The 18,929-nt window shown below is 35.3% G+C and overlaps 1 long non-coding RNA gene across 2 annotated transcripts; it reads right to left on the bottom strand.

Moving 5' to 3' along the window:
* Positions 1 to 5,642: 5,642 nt before the first annotated feature.
* Positions 5,643 to 17,940, bottom strand: LOC143231549 (uncharacterized). Of its 2 annotated transcripts, none has more exons than XR_013016975.1 (3): positions 17,811 to 17,940; positions 6,699 to 6,817; positions 5,643 to 6,482 (listed from the first exon to the last, which is right to left on the bottom strand). It is a non-coding gene; the product is annotated as an uncharacterized LOC143231549 (long non-coding RNA). The 2 variants fall into 2 exon arrangements; XR_013016974.1 differs by lacking the exon at positions 17,811 to 17,940 and adding an exon at positions 7,082 to 7,803.
* Positions 17,941 to 18,929: the final 989 nt, after the last annotated feature.

The raw sequence follows: 18,929 nt of genomic DNA, 5'->3' as shown, positions 1-18,929 counted from the left end.
GTTGTCACGTGTATAAATATCCCATAGTTTGACAAACCACTTAGGTTTTGTCTGGACAATGTTTTGTTCATTTGTTTGTGTTCATCAAAATTTAAAGAAGAAGCCACAGTTTAGTCAAGCTTTTGTCACAATGTGTCTAATTATAATAGCGGACCAAAGTTATGTTGATATGTTTGTCATTATGTTGGCCTTGTTTGTAATTATGATAGCTCGTCAAGCTTGTATTTTGTTGCTATTTCTGTAATAATGACGGTCTGGTCAAGCTCTTACTACTGTTTTTGTAAATTATTGTTGATATGTTTGCATTTCTGATAACAGATCTAATTGTTGTTGCTATGTACAGTCATGTGGAAAAGTTAGGACACCCTATGAAACCCTGTGTATTTTTGTAACATTTTTGGATATACAGAATCTCAATTTAAACAATACTGAGATATTATAGGAACATAACTAAACAATTAAAACTGAAGAAAAGACCTTTTAAGATCTTCTGTAAATGTAATTCTACAGAAATGCATATTCTAACTGAGGAAAAAGTTAGGACACCCTACCCCCTAATAGCTAGTGTTACCCCCTATGGCTGAAATAACTGCAGTGAGACGCTTCATGTAGCCGTTTACCAGTCTCAGACATCGGTCTCAAGAAAGTTTGCCCCACTCCTAAATGCAGAATTATTTCAGCTGTGAGATGTTTGAGGGGTTTCTTGCATGTACAGCCCGTTTCAAGTCACCCCACGGCATCTCAATGGGATTAAGATCTAGGCTTTGACTCGGCCATTCCAGGACTCTCCATTTCTTAGTTTTCAGCTAGCCCTTGGTGGATTTACTGGTATGTTTTGGGTAATTGTTGTGTTGCAGGGTCCAGTTCTGCTTCAGCTTTAATTTTCGTACAGACGGTCTCACATGATCCTCAAGCACCCTCTGATACACAGTAAAATCCATAGTGGATTCTATGATTGCGAGCTGTCCAGGTCCTGCTGTAGCAAAGCAGCTCCAAACCATGACACTTCCACCTCCATGCTTCACAGTTGGTATGAGGTCCTTTTCCTGGAATGCTGTATTTGGTTTATGCCAAACATGTCCTCTGTTCTGGTGTCCAAATAATTCAATTTTGGACTCATCTGTCCAAAGAACATTACTCCAGAACATAAGTCCTCGTCTTTGTCTACATTCTCTCTGGCAAACTTCAGTCTGGACTTGATGTTTCTCTTAGAGAGCAAAGGTTTCCTCCTTCCAAGCCTCCCATGCAAGTTAAACTTGTGCAGTCTCTTTCTGATTGCAGAGGCATGCACTTTCACATCAACAGTAGCCAGAGCCTGCTGTATGTCCCGTGATGACATGTTAGGGTATTTGGAGACCTCTTTTAGCATCTTGCGGTCTGCTCTCGGGGTGAACTTGCTTGGACGACCAGACCTGGGCATGGTGGCAGTTGTTTTGAAAGCCCTCCACTTGTTGACTATTTTCCGGACAGTGGAATGGCTGATTTCAAAATCTTTTGGAATCTTTTTAAATCCCTTACCAGACTCATAAACTGCTACAATTTTCTTTCTGAAGGCCTCAGACAGCTCTTTTGCTCTCACCATGGTACTCACTCTCACTTCAACAGTCAGGAGCACACCAAACTAAATGTCTGAGGTTTAAATAGGGCAAGCCTCATTCAAAATGCTGAGTAACGATCTTCTAATCATGTGCACCTGGTGTGATACACCTGTGTGTGAGTTGAGCCATTTTAAGTGGGAATAAATGTGGTGTGTCCTAACTTTTTCCTCAGTTAGAATATGCATTTTTGTAGAATTACATTTACAGAAGATCTTGAAGGTCTTTTCTTCATTTTTAATTGTTTAGTCATATTTCTATAATCTCTCAGTATTGTTAAAATTGAGATTAAATATCTATATATCCAAAAATGTTACAAAAATACACAGGCTTTCATAGGGTGTCCTATGAGAAATAACAATGACGTGCTTTGCATATATATATTCGACTAGTTGCTCTAACAGCACTACAGTTTAGATTATATGTAACTAGGTAAAAACTTTTATTGAGGCTCGTTTCTCTCCAACAGCATGTTAGAGATCTCCATATTACTTACATATATTAATTAATATAACCAGTTATATAAACCGTATTCCAAACCATTAGATTACTTCCATGCAATAAACCAATATCACTGCTATGTTACGAAACATATTAAAAACTACCAAATACGTACATATATATAGTTTCATTACAATCATTCATAGCATATTTCTTTATTCTTGAAAACCGATGTGGATCCTAAATCTGTGTTCTTGTTTTTGAGCTGTTAACCACCTAGTGGTGGAATCAATATAACCTGAAAACATTTATATTTATATAACACATTAACAGTTTTAGAAAAAAAGGTATTCGATCTTTACACCTAAAGAAATATTATATTCAACACTCAAGCTTAAAAACACATTTCAGTTCAACTTGAGGGTGTACACGATGACTTAGCTTACGTAACGGTTTACAACCAGTATGACCTATTTACCTGTATATAGCAAGATAATTTTAAATGTTTCTTTAACAATATTCCAATTAGATTGTTTATTAAAACTCTTATACTTTAAATAGATTTGAATAAAATGATTTATAACACATATCGTACAGAAATTGTTTAGCAAAAGTGTCTTAATGTTCTATACCCCTTTGTGAAGAAATTCGCAAAGACAAACATTGAACGGAAACTGTGTGTACAGTAAAGTCAATTGGCCAATAGTCGTAAACCTAGACTGAAGAAGCCAAACAATGCAGTTCCATTATTCTTAAAACTTTGAGTGTTAGCGCTGCTCTAATTTTGTATTTAAGAGTATTATATTACAAGTAATAAAATACAGAAATAATTCTGTAAAAAAGATGAGCATCTTATATATATATACTCTGAATCCCATAAATTATATGTCTGGTTACTTCAGTAGCTCCCAATAACTCAGTGGCTGATGTGAAGGTTTATAACGCTAAAACCGGGATTGCGATACCTGTGGTGGGCACAACACAGATACCCCCTTGTGTAGCTTTGTGCTCGTTGATATATAAACAAACAAGTACTTCGCCAGATTTATATATGGCAATTTTATCGTGTAAATCAAATTTAAATGGCATAATAGCGGTTTGTGGTTTAAATTCCTCGCAAAGCTACACAAGGACTATCTGCTCTAGTCGTCCCTAATTTAACAGTGTAAGACTATGGGGAAGGAAGCTAGTAATTACCACCTACCGCCAACTCTTGGGCTACTCTTTTAGATTTAGAGTCACATTATAACGCCTTCACAGCTCAAACAGCGAACATTTTTGGTGTGACGAGGATTCGAACCCGCAACCTTCAGTTACGAGTCAAGTGCGTAGTCGTGCTGGGCTTCAGGTATGATAGCGATGTTGCGACTAACTATGAATGAGAAATTACTCTAAGTGAATTTTTCTTTAAATGAAGAATGGAATACGTCTATAAGTCTATGTTACTAAGTAGAAAAATAAACACTGCCAAACCGTGGGACGTGTGCATGTATATTAATACATCATGTCTTCCAAGATAAGTGAAAATTGTTGAGCAAGTCTGTAACAATAATGTTACTTGACAGGATCAATAAAATGTCAGAACATGAATGTTAGGCTATTTCGTGTGGTAAACAGTCTCCTAACTCTTTGGATTAGACTGACACACCTTCGTACAGAGAGATGGGCAAATATCCCCTGATGGGTGACAGAAGAAGGTTTCATTTATACACAAAATATATCTCATTAAACATCCCAGTGCAGATGTTTTTGATGGAACGATTCAGGAAGACACCTCGTCTTTATTGAGTATTGAATACAATGTTGTTGAATATATAAAACATGAAAGAAGAGTTTTCGCTGTACCGACAGTATGACGAATAGCAGTAAAGCTTTTACGAAAACCCTTATTGTCAGTTAGCACGCAGAGCTGACGCCTCCTGGCAACTGGGTTCTCTTCTGTGACCTTCTTCAATAGGCAGATGTTCCTGTGCGGTCTTTATCATGGCCTTCAATAGCCGAATATCGCTTGTCTAATAAAGGATATTCCTTTTGTTAATCTCTGGGGGAGTTCAAAGGCAAGCGTTTGTGACCGTTGTCCAGTGATAAAGTAAACGATCACCTAAGTCAGCTATTGTGAAACCTGGGACCACACGAATTGGATGAAATGGAAGCTGTACATGGAAACCAGAGTAGCTCACTGTTCTCTTACTTATATCGCTGATTGTTGAGATCGACTAGAATGTAAAATATTCGTAAAACACTCACACGTTTGTGCCTCCAAGTCACAGAAGAACATTCAAACGTATTGTAACTCTAAACATAGAGCTTGAGTAAGGAATATTTATCTTTATGAATAAAGACTGATGCCACTTTTAGATCAGGACTTTCTTTGTCACTCACCTTTGATCGCCTGAATGCAATTCTTTTTACATTGACATGAACCTGAACTTCTCCTCTCATGGGAACCTCCACCGAAATGCAACGTCCCCTGGACTGAAGCATTATACAGAAATCAATAGATATTCAGGTTTACAGGGACAAACATCTGGTCTAGAGACTACTTGTCATGGGTGTTATTTGACTTTCTCTGCATGTTGTTAAGTGTATATTAATCAGACACACTATTAACTAGATATCTCCTTATTTAAGCAGAACATCTCTTGAAATTCCTTCTTGTTCCCTGTTTGTAACTGTTTATAGTTAAAGGAACTGATTATTCTATTTACGTGAAGGTTAAATAAATTTGTATAAATATAAATACAAGAAACGAGACAAAGCTTTCGTAAACTTTTTTATGTTGTTGTTAAGTCTAAAGCTGCACAACGGGCTATATATGCTGTGAATACCACGAGGAAATAGTCCAGAATTTTTCCGTTATGAAATATCAAACTTACCGCTGAACCACCATCTGGACCCTCGAATAATAAGGTCCTATGTTTTCTGGGAGATGATTAGAACACGAACATGTAAATAGTGCTACTATACTGTATTGGAACTAATCAGATTTAGAAACATAAAGTCTAAGATTTAAAGCTTATAGTTAAGATTTTTTTTTAAATTTGCTCATGTTTTAGTGTTACATTATTTTGGCCGGACTTTAAAATCCGAGTCAAATTTAGAAACGTTTTCTATATATGATTGATTCTAAAATATTCAAAAACAAGTATGATAAAAAAGTTTGAGTTGTTAAATTTTGAAACCTCTTCTTTCAGATCAAAGTTCAAAGAGAATGTCGAGATCATTATAAAACAATCTCTCCCGATTTAAAGATGTTTTAAACCTATGTTATATATGTCTAAGAGGGTAAGTCAAAGTAGGTATTATTCATCGTCAGCACAAAACAAATATAACCAATGACAAACCCAGTCAGTAAATTCCGATTGTTATTTGTCCTGCTACTTTTTTTTTGAGAACGAATTGTAAACCTTTCTTTTTTCTCTATTTTTTTATATAAATAACAACACTAAACCAACTATCGTTCAATATATACATTTCATGTTTGAAAGAGATTAGCAAATTAATAACAATAATTGGATAGTAAAACCAGACAAAAAATGTGTTCAATGTTATCGCAAACTGTTATTCTATAGTTTTGCAACTAGTTATTAGAAATAACAAACGTGGCCACAAACTATCAAAGTTCTAGTTGTTTATGGGGGCTACAAAGAACTCACGATTTTTAAACGGCTAACTCAGAAATCCTTATCGCTCATGCACAACCCGCTTTAAAGTTAAACTGTAGAACAGAGGAAGAACAACCACTCTGCAGCACCCACCGCATAAAGTGTCTTCCTTTTACTCTATAACTGGATTGAGTGATGCTGTTATACTTGGCAGCGGATAAAAGTGCGAATCGAGTTTTGGTAGTGTCATGTTACGAACAGGCGACTCTCATATCCTTAGTCCAATACGCAGAGTACAAAGGCCACGCTCACATCTTTTATTGGAGCAACAGACGTTATTTTAACACGTTTATTTGTTTTCTCATACAAATGACATTTGAATTTTTATGGCTCATGCTTCAAAGTAAAGAATCCATTGTAGTAGGTATGTAAAAATGTGAACAGAGTGCACCAGGAAGGGAGAAGTCCAACACAACAGATGCGTAAATTTAGAATAAAGGTCAACAATTTTTTCCTTACTTCAAAAAGTGTTTTGAAAGTATTTGGTCATTAGACTTTATCTCACACACAGATGGGGCAAACTGTACGATGGATCATGAGGTTTAGGTTCAGGACTGACATAGTGATTAGCTTGTCTATGTTGTGAATACAAGGGTTCATTATTCGCAAGCAGTTTTTTGTAAAATCATATTTCACACTTTTGGCCATGAGCGATATAAGAGATGGTCAAATCCCACTATTCGGTCAGCTATGTTGACTAACTGTCTTTCCTTTAACTTATCAGTTCGAAATTAGGGATGAATATTTGCAAATAGCACTGGTGTTGCTTTACGCGAAAATTCTGAAAAGAAACAAACATGATATTGAGGTCAAAGTTAATATGTCATAGATTTTCAAACTAAGTGAGATCTTTTTGTACATAGTACTATTTAACAAAAAACAAGTTATACATTTTTGTAAATAAATAACAGTTCTTAACAACAAACAACTATAGTATTGTGAGACACTATACGTTTTGTGTAATTAGTACTGTTTACAACAAACAAGTGGGTCTCACCTTTACAATTCTTTTCCCCATCCCCCAAGCCGCTGAGTATTTCTTTTTTAAATCAGTGTCCGAATTTGGAAACATATTTGCAGAACCAATCAAGAAACTGGTATGGATGAAAAATTTCACTGCAAAAAACGAGATGTCAATGGGAGATACATTCCAAAAAGTGGACTCTCACATGAAATAAACAAGAATTAATGCGTATGAGCATGTTTATTCTAACATTAGGGTTAGATCAAAAATTGAGTATTTGTACAATCACTATTCTTTTAACAGTAACAAGGATAACAAGTGTTTTTAAACTGTAGAAGCAATACCTGTAGAAGTGTGTCTGACACATCAGTCAATATTCTACAAATTTAATTTATTGTTTTTTGTTTATTACTTACATTTAACGGGTTGTTTTAAATTCGTTGTAGGATTGTTTGCCATTGTTGGACATTTAATAGAGAGAACATAATTATTTTGTTTTCTTAACAGGAGTGACAAGTCTTTGCCATATTCATAACATAGTTTGGTCACATTCAAAAATTGGAAGTATGTTGTAAGAAAACGTATAGACGTTTTAATGCTTTTCCAGGATGGTTCTCAGTCTCAATAATGTGATGGTTCTCAGTCTCAATAATGTGATGGTTCTCAGTTTCAGTAGTGTGGTGTCTCTTATTCAAGGATATCATGGTGGTGAAATATATCAATATAATCACTATATTTTTAATTCAGGAATAAGAAATTCAATCTTATTATCAATTTAGTTCTTTCATTGTCAAGCTGGAGATCTTAACATATACAGTTTTCATTGTCAAGCTGGAGATCTTACCATATACAGTTTTCATTGTCAAGCTGGAGATCTTACCATATACAGTTTTCATTGTCAAGCTGGAGATCTTACCATATACAGTTTTCATTGTCAAGCTGGAGATCTTACCATATACAGTTTTCATTGTCAAGCTGGAGATCTTACCATATACAGTTTTCATTGTCAAGCTGGAGATCTTACCATATACAGTTTTCATTGTCAAGCTGGAGATCTTACCATATACAGTTTTCTCATATTCTTAAATAAAAATACGAAGTGGAACTCTCGTCGACACTCTCTTTTGTTTTTATTTAATTGTAGTGGCTGTAAAGGTGATGTTTTGTTTTAAAAAAACATTGTTAATCATCGCAAATTCTTCGATTTCAACCACTAATACAAAAACGCAGTCATGTTTAAGAACAGGGTCAGATTAAGCGTTACGGAGGCCAAAAGTGCTGGTGTTTTTATTGGTTTTTTTTAGAGGGGCAGTTGATAGAATCTTACGCATTTTAAAACCATTTTCAAAGCCAGAGATGAATTGGGAACTAACTAACATGGTATCTCTGTTAAAGATGTTCAGCTGAATGAGAAATTTGTTCCACATAAATTTTTATACATTTATGTCAGTTCCCGTCATAAAAATTCCATCTTATTAAGCTATGCAAAATTGACAAAAAATATGAGAAAACATTGTGCACTCTGTTTTCTATACGTGCACTGTGGCAGCATTTCATGGATCGCATTGTCTTTTCAGAAATATATGTTTATAAAATAAAACAAAAAAAACAACCTAACAAACTATAAGATGTTCCAGCAAACAATACGTTGTTAAGTGTGATCTAATAATTGACTTAAAACATCATAATAACCAATTAATGCTAACTATATATTATATTTACAATTTAAAGTGAAGAAGTCAATACAATTAACTAGTTTTAAAACTAAAAAAAAAAAACTGAGTTACTTCTTTGGACATGTGTGTAGGTGTGAAAAGACAAATATTTAAACCTAAAACCTGATATTTTAAATATTTTCCCGTGATGTACAGCAATGTGGCCAAAATAAAGCCATATTTTTCTCTTATGGGATTTTTTGATTGTTTACATATATATATATATGCATGAGGTTTTCTATAAAAATGTTGTAGCGTTTGGCGCCCTCTATGACAGACTTTTTCAGCTTGTATAAACGTAACACTACGCAATGTCGTTGTTTGATGAACATATTCGAGATTGTCTGCTTAATTTTAACCTGACATTTTTAGTTATAGTTATTATTCCAGTGTTTTTTCTATTTTTTTTACTTTATAAAAAATATAAAAATTTTGTCACAATGAATATGTAAAACCAGTGCAAAATTAGAGTTTATATGGTAAATGTTTTCAACCGCATATGCATGACTTTTCAATCAGAAAATTCTAATAGTCCCAAATAATATGTGTATAAGTGTGAGACTAGAAGGAAGGCAGTTAGTCGTCACCACCCACCGCCAACTCTTGAACTACTATTTTACCAACGAATGTTGGTGGGGACCGTTCGATTCGTAATCTGAGGGTCGCAGGTTCGAATCCCCTTCATGCTCGCTCTTTTAGCTGTGGGGGCATTATAATGTGACGGTCAATCCCACTATTCGTTGGTAAAAGAGTAACCCAAGATTTGGCAGTGGGTGGTGATGACTAGCTGCCTTCTCTTTAGTCTTACATTGCTAAATTAGGGACGGCTAACGACCCTCGTGTAGTTTTGCGCGAAATTCAAAAAATAAACAAACGAATGTTGGGATTGACTGTAACATTATAACGCCCCCACGACTGAAAGGGCGAGTATGTTTGGAGTGACAGGGATTCCAAATCGCGACCCTCGGATTACGAGTCGAGTGCCTTAACCACCTGGCCAAGCAGATTTCGAATGCTTCAGTTAACATTTCTGGAGGGTACCTAGTTTGATTATATAAAAGTACAGGGCACTAAGTGATACCCGTGGTAAGCAGAGCACAGGTAGCCCACGGTGTAGCATTGTGCTTAATTAATTACAAACAATAACACTGAGTGATGATGTGAAAACTCAGGGTTTCTCGGATTTTGCAGAACCTTCAATACAGGAACTTGCGGACCGTCTGCTCAGAATATAGCCGACAAATCTTGCAAAGTATGTCCCGGGGCATATGGGAGATAGACAGCCACAAACAAAGACCACACAAGCACTAGTCACCCCGCATGGCGAACCGTACATAATTATTAATAGTGTCACATGTCTTTAGTGGCATTCTCTGGTGAACGCTTTGCTGAGAACGTTTTCTTCAAAATGTCCTTATGACTATAATTATTTGCAATCATGACAGTTAAGTGGGCCCCTTCTCGCGCGTCTTAACCGAGACCACCACGATGACGGGCGTCCTCACTAAGAGCCCTAACGCCACTCGTAACGAGGCGCTGCGAATGGATTGCTCGCTCATATAGAGGAGAAATTGACCACAGACAAATGGCACGGGTGTACATGGTGTTGCGCGGGTCTAAGAGGCGGTAGCAACATCGTGAGCTCAAGCCCCGCCTCGGCGCGCCGCGAGTAATTCTCTCGTGCATGTCAAAATATTATGGCCGCCATATATTCAAATAAACATTGAGTTAGCGTATCAGAAAAAAACAAAAACATTATCTGAAAAACTAATTACTGTAATAAATTTTTCTGTCCACTTTAATATAATCACGTAGATAAATTTCAGAAAAGGGTATAATTTAATCTAGAAACTTAATTAATCTCCAGATATTTTTTATTTCATAATAAAATGTAAGAAGCTTCACTTTCACTTGCTAGACATAAGCTTGTATAAAACAAGTATTCCAAGTTTAAGTCTATTATAATTTTCACATCGCTAGTTGTAAGTCATAACTGGACTTAAATTTGTCTTTTACTAGTTTCATTAGCTGTTTCTTCAGCATACATCACGAAACTACTTCTACACATGGAAGAGTAGTAGCTTAGGTAGTACGGTATGTGAGTAGTGAGAAAGAGTCCATTATTTGATTTAGGGTGCGATCCTGCGCTCAATCAAGCTCCCCATTCCTAACAAGAGCGCTGTGACCAGGACATTTCAGGGACACAAGCCCCGTCATTTATACCATTTCACTTAGTACGGAGAAAATAGACCGAAAAAACTGGTCTTTCAATGCTACCATATTAGAATACATTGAGATACTTTGAAGAGATCTCTATGTAGTTTTCGGCTTTCAACCACTAGCACACGTTAAAGCACTAGCACACAATGTTGGATTAAAGCATCTATACTCACTCAACACTATTGTTAGAATTAGCTCAGCCATATTTACATGAACAAAGTGAGAATACAAGATGTTCGTCTTCATCATTCTCAAGAAGAACTGGTGGGTAAAACAAACAAATAAGTCATCTTACATAGGTGCTGCAAAGAAGGATGTACACACATTTCTGAGAAGTTTCAGACAGAAAGGTGCATTGTACGATTAGATGAAGAGCTAAGTTACATAGTCTTTTTTTCTACTACATCTGGATGGACACCATTTAAATGATTGAGACTCAAATGTGAGAGAGATTTGTCATAGTTTAACCGTGTAGAAACTGCACTATCTACAGGTAGACATTCCAAATAAGTCTATTAGTTTATGCTGATTTTTTGTTTCATTTACACAACACGAAACATCCAAGCATGGCTCATACTACTTACGAAGATATTCTTGCAGATAAATTCATTGAGGGACTCAAAAAATGTTTCTAATAATAACATTTTGGGATCAGGGACCTTCTGACCTTAATGGATTGAAGTTGTGTCACCGGTAATGATATTTGAGGTAGAAAATATTTGAAAGCTTCAGAGTGTAAAAATAAAAATAAAAAACTATTAGCACCTATTGTATACTGTGGCTCAGTCAACTTATGATATAACCTCCAAAAGTACCCACGTCTTTGATAAGTCAGCAACATTCTCATTTAACGTAATTACAACGTTCTGTAAACTACTAGAAAAAATGAAATTCGCTTATGAGACAGAAATGCAAGTATCCATTCTACTCTAGCTGGGCAACAGGTGCTTAAAAAGCTATTATGATCAACATCTTGAGAGATATCGAGATGTATCAGTTGAAACAGCAAGGATACTGGAAATAGGACTGTCTATATGAAGTTCAAGGACGCAGCAGAATACGTCTTGTTTAAGTTCCAAGAAGATATGAGAGGGTTGGAGGCAAGGTTTCAGACCTGTAAGGCTAGTTACTTTAATGCATAGTTTAACTATCAGTGTCTGGAGTCATGCATGGACATAAGGTTGAGTTTTTAGCCGTTGGACTTTACTCGACCTTGCAGATACTTTCTCCAAACCACCATTCAAGCTAACGAACACTAACTTTTTATGAGTAATGAAAATGAAATACAAAATATTGGTTCTCATTAACTCTTGATGCATAAAGTAGTTGTTAATCTCGGTTCAGTCCTATTAATACATCTAGTAGTTCTTACTAACCACCTGGCCATGCCAGGGCAATGAATATATAAAGAGACGTGGTTCTTTACATTCGATCATTATACAGAAATGAATTCTATGTACTATAATCTAACTAAAGACTTTTTCAATAAGAATAATACAATATTCCATTGGTATAATAACTTATTCAATGTAACTAAAATTAATTAAGTTCATATTATATCTGTATGACAATTCTTTGGGTTTTTACCATAGCCATGTATATATTGTTAAAGAGTTTTACTGTGGAAAGAGAAACCCTACACAATTGGAGAAATAGTTTGAGTTTGGCAGCCATTTCAATTTTACTGCCTTTTGTGCCGAATGGAGGATCAATTGAGCTAGAAGTTTTATATTGAAATACACAAAGCCTACGTCAAACGAAAGTGACGTTTAATACCGCGTGTAGCTCGGGTATTATTATATCAGATGGGCAGTTCGTTAACTACGGATCAAAATGTTAAAAAGAGATGTCTCCAATTCATAGCATTACTTTTATATTCGATTAGATGTGGTAGTTATAATATCTAACCTGAGAAACAGTTTTACTACACCTAAAACGTCATAATATCTAATCTAAAAAACTGTGATACTACACCTAAAACGTAATAATATCAAACCTGAAATACTATTATATTACATGTAAAACGTAACAATACCTAACCTGAAAACTGATATCCTACACCTAAAACGTAACAATATATAACCTGAAAATCTGTTATACTGCACCTAAAACGTAACAATATCTAACCTGAAATGCTGTTATACTACGCCAAAAACATAACAATATATATCCTGAAAAACTGTTATACTACACCTAAAACGTAACAGTATCTAACCTGAAAAACTGTTATCCTACATCTAAAACATCATAATATTTCTTACAAATTCATGAACTACAGTTGATACAATTTTTTTCCAAGTAAAACACTTTATATTCGTCTGTAGATCATGCTACAAATAATCATCCTCTCTCTTTTTGGTATTTGTGCTTTTAAAAATATTGTATGTTTTAATTTTTTTTTTATCTTTGCTTCTTTGCTCTGAAACACAAAGTTACACAATAGACTTTCTGTACTATGCCCTCCACGAATATGGATATCTGATTTTTAGCGTTATAACTGAAATTTTTGTTATTCCATATAACTCACGAATCGTTTACGTGCAAGCTATTAGCTATTTAACATCTGTGTCATTACATTAGATGTTATTCAATGACTATACTCTACATAGCTGTAAAGTTGGTAACATTTATATTTTGTCTTGTAAGTTAAGTTTTGCGCAAAGCTGCTAGTGAGAGCTTGTGTCTTGTTTTTTTCCAACTCGTGATCTACTTTAATTGAATAGTGGGGTTTGATCGTTACTCTTATAACACATCCGCAACCCTCCATGCTGTGATAAGGGGACAAAAAACACAGTACAGTACGCTAATTAATAAGTGGTGTTGAATCTCTATACTTAGAACAGTTCAAACTCTTATAAAGCCAAATATAGAGAGGTTAATGAATTTATACATACAGAGGTACATACCCCTGAAACTCATATCGACACACTAATAGAGCGATAAAAAACCTGATTTTGAAATAGCAAGTTAAACTTAACGGTGCTTACCTATTATTTATTTTGATAATTTTTAAATAATATTAACTCATGACTGTATATTTGTAGTTCACAGATCGAGTTATATAAAGGTTTAACGATGGTCTCTGTACGCACACCCTTCTTTCTCGGGGCGTGCCAGGAATGTTGTACGCTGCGTTGGAATCAGCCTGACCAATGTCGATGTTATGACGGCGAGGTGGGAAAAATCCATCGGCAACACCAAGTATGTATTTTCACTGCGCCTCTGCGTGACCTTAAAGACCACACTAAAGCAGTTCGATTGTCAGACGTGATTAAGGAATGCAAGCGAAAGTAATTTCAGTGTCGTGGTGATACTATTGGAAAACAAAACAAAACTGTCAAGTGTAGAAAACTGCAGTATCTTCAATGAAATACGACTATCGTAATACACTTCATCTTACGAGTGATAAGATTAGCTCTGAATAGGTCGATGTGGGAATTGTCCGATATTGTAGGACTCGTTCTCTGTATGTTGAGGACTTATCTCAGCAGTGTTAGTTCTGAAGTCTGAAGTGACCAGAAATCGTTCTTAAATAAGTATGTTAATTTTAACTTTTAATCCATGTGATACTTGGATTTTTGAATATTTTATGAATGGCGATATTATGTTTTATGAATGACTTATAGTTCCGAGAATACTGAGAATACTATGGTGCAATAGCACCATAGGACATATGAATAAAATCCTGAATAAAACGGTAAAATATTTATATATCATAATCGTAAAAGCCGAGTGTCAGTCATTCACACTCGATTTCTCTGAATTTCCTGAATTACATGAATTCAATTCTACTTTTTCTCCTACAATAATTCTTTTCATTCCCCGTTCCCATTTTAGTTACGTTCAACCGTTAACATAGTGGTAAATAACTCCTATATTTCGTCACTTTTTTGCTATATATAATCCTATTAAAGAAAAAGTTTTTAAACCAGGATTTATTTAGCACTGAGTGAAATTCTTTGCTGTTTGTTATGAAGGGAAGTTTTTGAATGATAATCGAGTATTTACAAGAACTGTGGTTTTAAGAAAACTGTTTTAATAATGCAGTTGATGTGATTAGAAAATACCTGTGTTCAATGAATGCTGGGACAAGGATTAATGAGTCACTCTTACGTCACAGACATATTGCTCATAATAGAGTTTGATCTAGTGAAGCTAGAAGGTTTGTTTGTCTTTTGAATTTCACGCAAAGCTACACGAGGATTATCTGCGCTAGCCGTCCCTAATTTTGCAGTGTAAGATTAGAGGGAAGGCATCTAGTCGTCACCCACCGCCAGCTCTTGGGCTACTCTTTTACAAACGAATAGTGGGATTGACGTTGACATTATAGCGCCCCACGACTGAAAGGACGAGCATGTTTGGTGTGACGGGGATTCGAACCCGCGACCCTTATGTCTGTTAACGGGCGTCAAAGTTGCAAATACATATTGGAGGATTCTCTCTTTGTAGGCTGTGGTTTCCCGTCTTATGCAAGTATATATATATATAAATATTTAGGTACACTTTGACATGTCTTCGAAGATTTAAATCAGCACCAATTAATTAAATACCACAAAATAATTATAAACGAGTTTTTATATTTTATTTAGTTTCATTAACTACGGTACTTGCGAATGGGACTCAGCAAATAGCCCAATGTAGCTTTGCTATAAGAAAACACACACACATACACTTGCCAATGTGTATATGTGTATGTAAATATTTATATATATACGGCCAGGTATGACCTGCTGGTTAACTTCACTAGACTTTGAATTCCGGTGTTTGTTGTTCGTGATCTTGTCTCAAAAACACGGTCTATGCTTTGATGCTAAGGGTGCGTCATAAAGGTGGCATTCAAATCCCACTACTTCTTCCCATTCTATGATTTCAAAATAAATGACAACTATATTATATGCTCAGAATAAATGACGACTATATTATATGCCCAGAATAAAGGACGACTATATTATATGCTCAGGTAAACCTTGTGTAACACAAACAAAACAAGAGTAATTCGGTTTTAATTTAATTTCGTTTCAATATTTTTTAAAAAATCCGCTATAGATTAACATGTAGGATCTCTTATCAATAAGTACTTTGAAATATTATTCAAATATGCGTTATATAGTATATGTGTATCAGTTCCTCTCCATAATGTGTGTATGTATATGAATCAGTTCCTGTCCATAACATATATATGTGTGTGTGTGTGTGTCAGTTCTTGCTCATTATTTAAAGCGACTGAAACGTGTAACTTTCACTTAGCAGTATGGTAATGTTGTATGTTAAAACTGTGCCTGAATGGATTTATTTTATTTATTGTAGTATTTAACCAACAATATCTGTTGTGTTTGTAGTGGAGTTTTAAGCAACACTCAAGTCCTCGAACATTTATAGTCTTCAACATTGTACTAATTAATAATAGTGTGTTTGTGTTTTTCTTTTAGCAAAGCCACAAAGGCTATCTCCTCAGCCCACCGAGGGGAATCGAACCCCTGATTTTAGCGTTGTAAATCCGGAGACATACCGCTGTACTAGCGGGGGTCATTTAATAATAGTAAACTGACATTTTTATTAATACTTTAAGAAATAAATATTGCATATTATTCTAAACAAGTTAAAGTTATGTTCACCTACTTCGTAAATCTATTTGTTTCCATGCTTATAACTGCGGAAATACGTAATAATTATATATATATATAGATTAATAACATAAATTTGGAAGGCTAATCACAGTATGTTGAGGTTAGCAGGTTACACAAATCGATTAAACACAATTCATCATGTCCTTTCACGTCAGTGTATTTACAGTTGTCTGCAGTATTAAACAAACGTATTTACCACTCAGTAACAGATAGACCACTTAAAGGCTTAGCACTAAACTAGGAGCTAAAAAGAGACTAAAAATCGTGTTTCAATTTTCGCGTTGGAAACTGCAGCCCATTGTGTGGCTTTGTATATTAAATAACAAATTATGATATCACACATGCATATCTAGCCCATAATTATTATAATACAAGTTTGTTTGTTTGTTTTCGGTGCTCATTAAATTTCGATTGATAATCAGAATTACAATAAATAATTTACTGTTTCTCTGCCAGACAAACTTAAGATGTATAGCAATTTTGTGTAATACAGTTGTGACGAATTACACGCATATGTCTCGTTCAATAGTTTATGACTAGTTATGATGTCTGCATTACCCAAAATAAAAACCATTTGTATTACTTTAAATAAGGATTTTTTTTTTTCAATTTTCGACCACAGTGACAGCTGGGTTACAATACTTGTACGTGTGCAAGCTACTGAACAATTAGTCAAATTTAACATCATGTCTATAATTGTTTGTTTATGTACTTCACCGTGAGAAAATTTCAAAAACTACTTTTTGAAGTGATAATTTAGAATGTTGCCTTGGTACCATAAGTGATACGCAGTTTGTCGTACAAAGTGATATAGGCATCTGGACTCGCTCATTATACGCGAACAGCTTGGGCGCGGCATGGCCTAGCGCGTAAGGCGTGCGACTCGTAATCCGAGAGTTGGCGGTGGGTGGTGATGACTAGCTGCCTTCCCTCTAGTCTTACACTGCTAAATTAGGGACGGCTAGCACAGATAGCCCTCGAGTAGCTTTGTGCGAAATTCCCAAATAAGCGAACAGCTATTAATAGAACCTCCACACAAAACTTACATTAGTGCTATTGTTGTTTTTTCTACCTCACAACATACATTCGTACATCTTCGAGAAAATCTTCTGAGGCTCTACAGATAGATATACATGTGTGTGATATTCTAAAGGATATTCTTAGAAGCTCCACGGATAAATATGTATGATATTTTAAAAAGTGGTTCTGTGGCCCCATAAATACGTTTGTATAATATCTTAAGAAGGTAATTCTGATAGCTTCACAAATACACGTGTATACATGCCATATCTTGAAGGGTATCTCTTGAAACCCCACTGGCACATGTGTATGGTATTTCAAAGGATAGTTTTTTGAAAACCTCATAGTTACAAAAGTATTGTACCTATAAATACATGACTATTTCGTGGAATTATATTACAATCGCCATGTTCTCTCAACTATTTTATAACATTATCTCACATTACAAACAAAACATTAATAAAACCAAGAATGCTAGCACTATTTACTAGTATCTAAAGAACAACGTTTCACTTACCATAATATCGATTACAGAAATAGAAATGGAGAAAACTACCACTTACCTAAATAACTTTAAGATATATCTTTTGAAACTTAATTTGGTTTTGTCACTGAAATAGTTTACAGTTAAGATGAAAAACAAATAGCATTTATAACTCCACGCGCGTTGGAGCCAACATCACTCGCCTGATCTCTTCCACAGATATGCAAATAGTGCCACCTGTTTGAGACATGCTCAGTTTTCTAAGCAATTTAACAAGTTCAAAGACCAACAAATAGGAGCTGTGTCTTGAACTGTTTCGTTTTGTTTAGCATCTTAAAATATAGCCATTAAAACAGTATTGTTTATTTTTAACGATGAGAAGAAAGAAGTACACGAATGTTTTCCACGTTTATAAATATCTTTGTTTGTTACTTGTATGCCTGGTCAGGTCTACTGATGTAGAGCAGTCATTTTAATGTCTTGTGTCAGACATTCAGTGGTTAATGTTTTTTGAAAAAACAATATAATTGGCGCTCCATATTTGAAAAATGTCGTCAAAAAATGCATAGATTGCCGCATATTTCTAAATTTAGCAAACTTACAATAAATTTATTTATTCGTTTTTAAATACACGGCTAGAATGCTTTGTCGCTATGTTACTTGTTTCATACCAAACATCCTCGTCCTTTCAGCCGTGGGGGCGCTATAAGTAATAATCAGTCCCACAATTCGTTGGTAAAAGAGTAGCCCAAGAGTTGGCGGTGGGTGGTGGTGACTAGCTGCCCTCCCTCTGGTCTTACACTGCTAAATTAGGGACGGCTAGTGATGATGGCCCTCGTGTGGTTTTGCGCGAAACTCAGAAACAAACAATCATATTTTGTCACATGGAATAAATCAAACAAATAAAATATCACTCAACTTGTGTAGTCTCTTCCTAGTTAGAAACTTCTCCCTTAGTGCATGTTTTCTATAACAACTCACGTGTTATGACAAGTTAATTAGTCCGATGTTGTTGTTGTTTTGAATTAAGCACAAAGCTACACAATGGGCTATCTGTGCTCTGCCCACTGCAGGTATCGAAACCCGGTTTTAGCGTTGTAAGTCCGCAGACATACCGCTGAGCCACTGGGGGGCTAATTAGTCCGAATAAATGAGGCAAGATAACGTTAGAACGATTAACAACTTACCGGACGAACAA

This window comes from Tachypleus tridentatus, chromosome 11 (assembly GCF_004210375.1).
Source record: "Tachypleus tridentatus isolate NWPU-2018 chromosome 11, ASM421037v1, whole genome shotgun sequence".
In the NCBI taxonomy this organism is placed as follows: Eukaryota; Metazoa; Arthropoda; class Merostomata; order Xiphosura; family Limulidae; genus Tachypleus; species Tachypleus tridentatus.
This window is presented reverse-complemented; position numbering and strand designations above follow the sequence as displayed.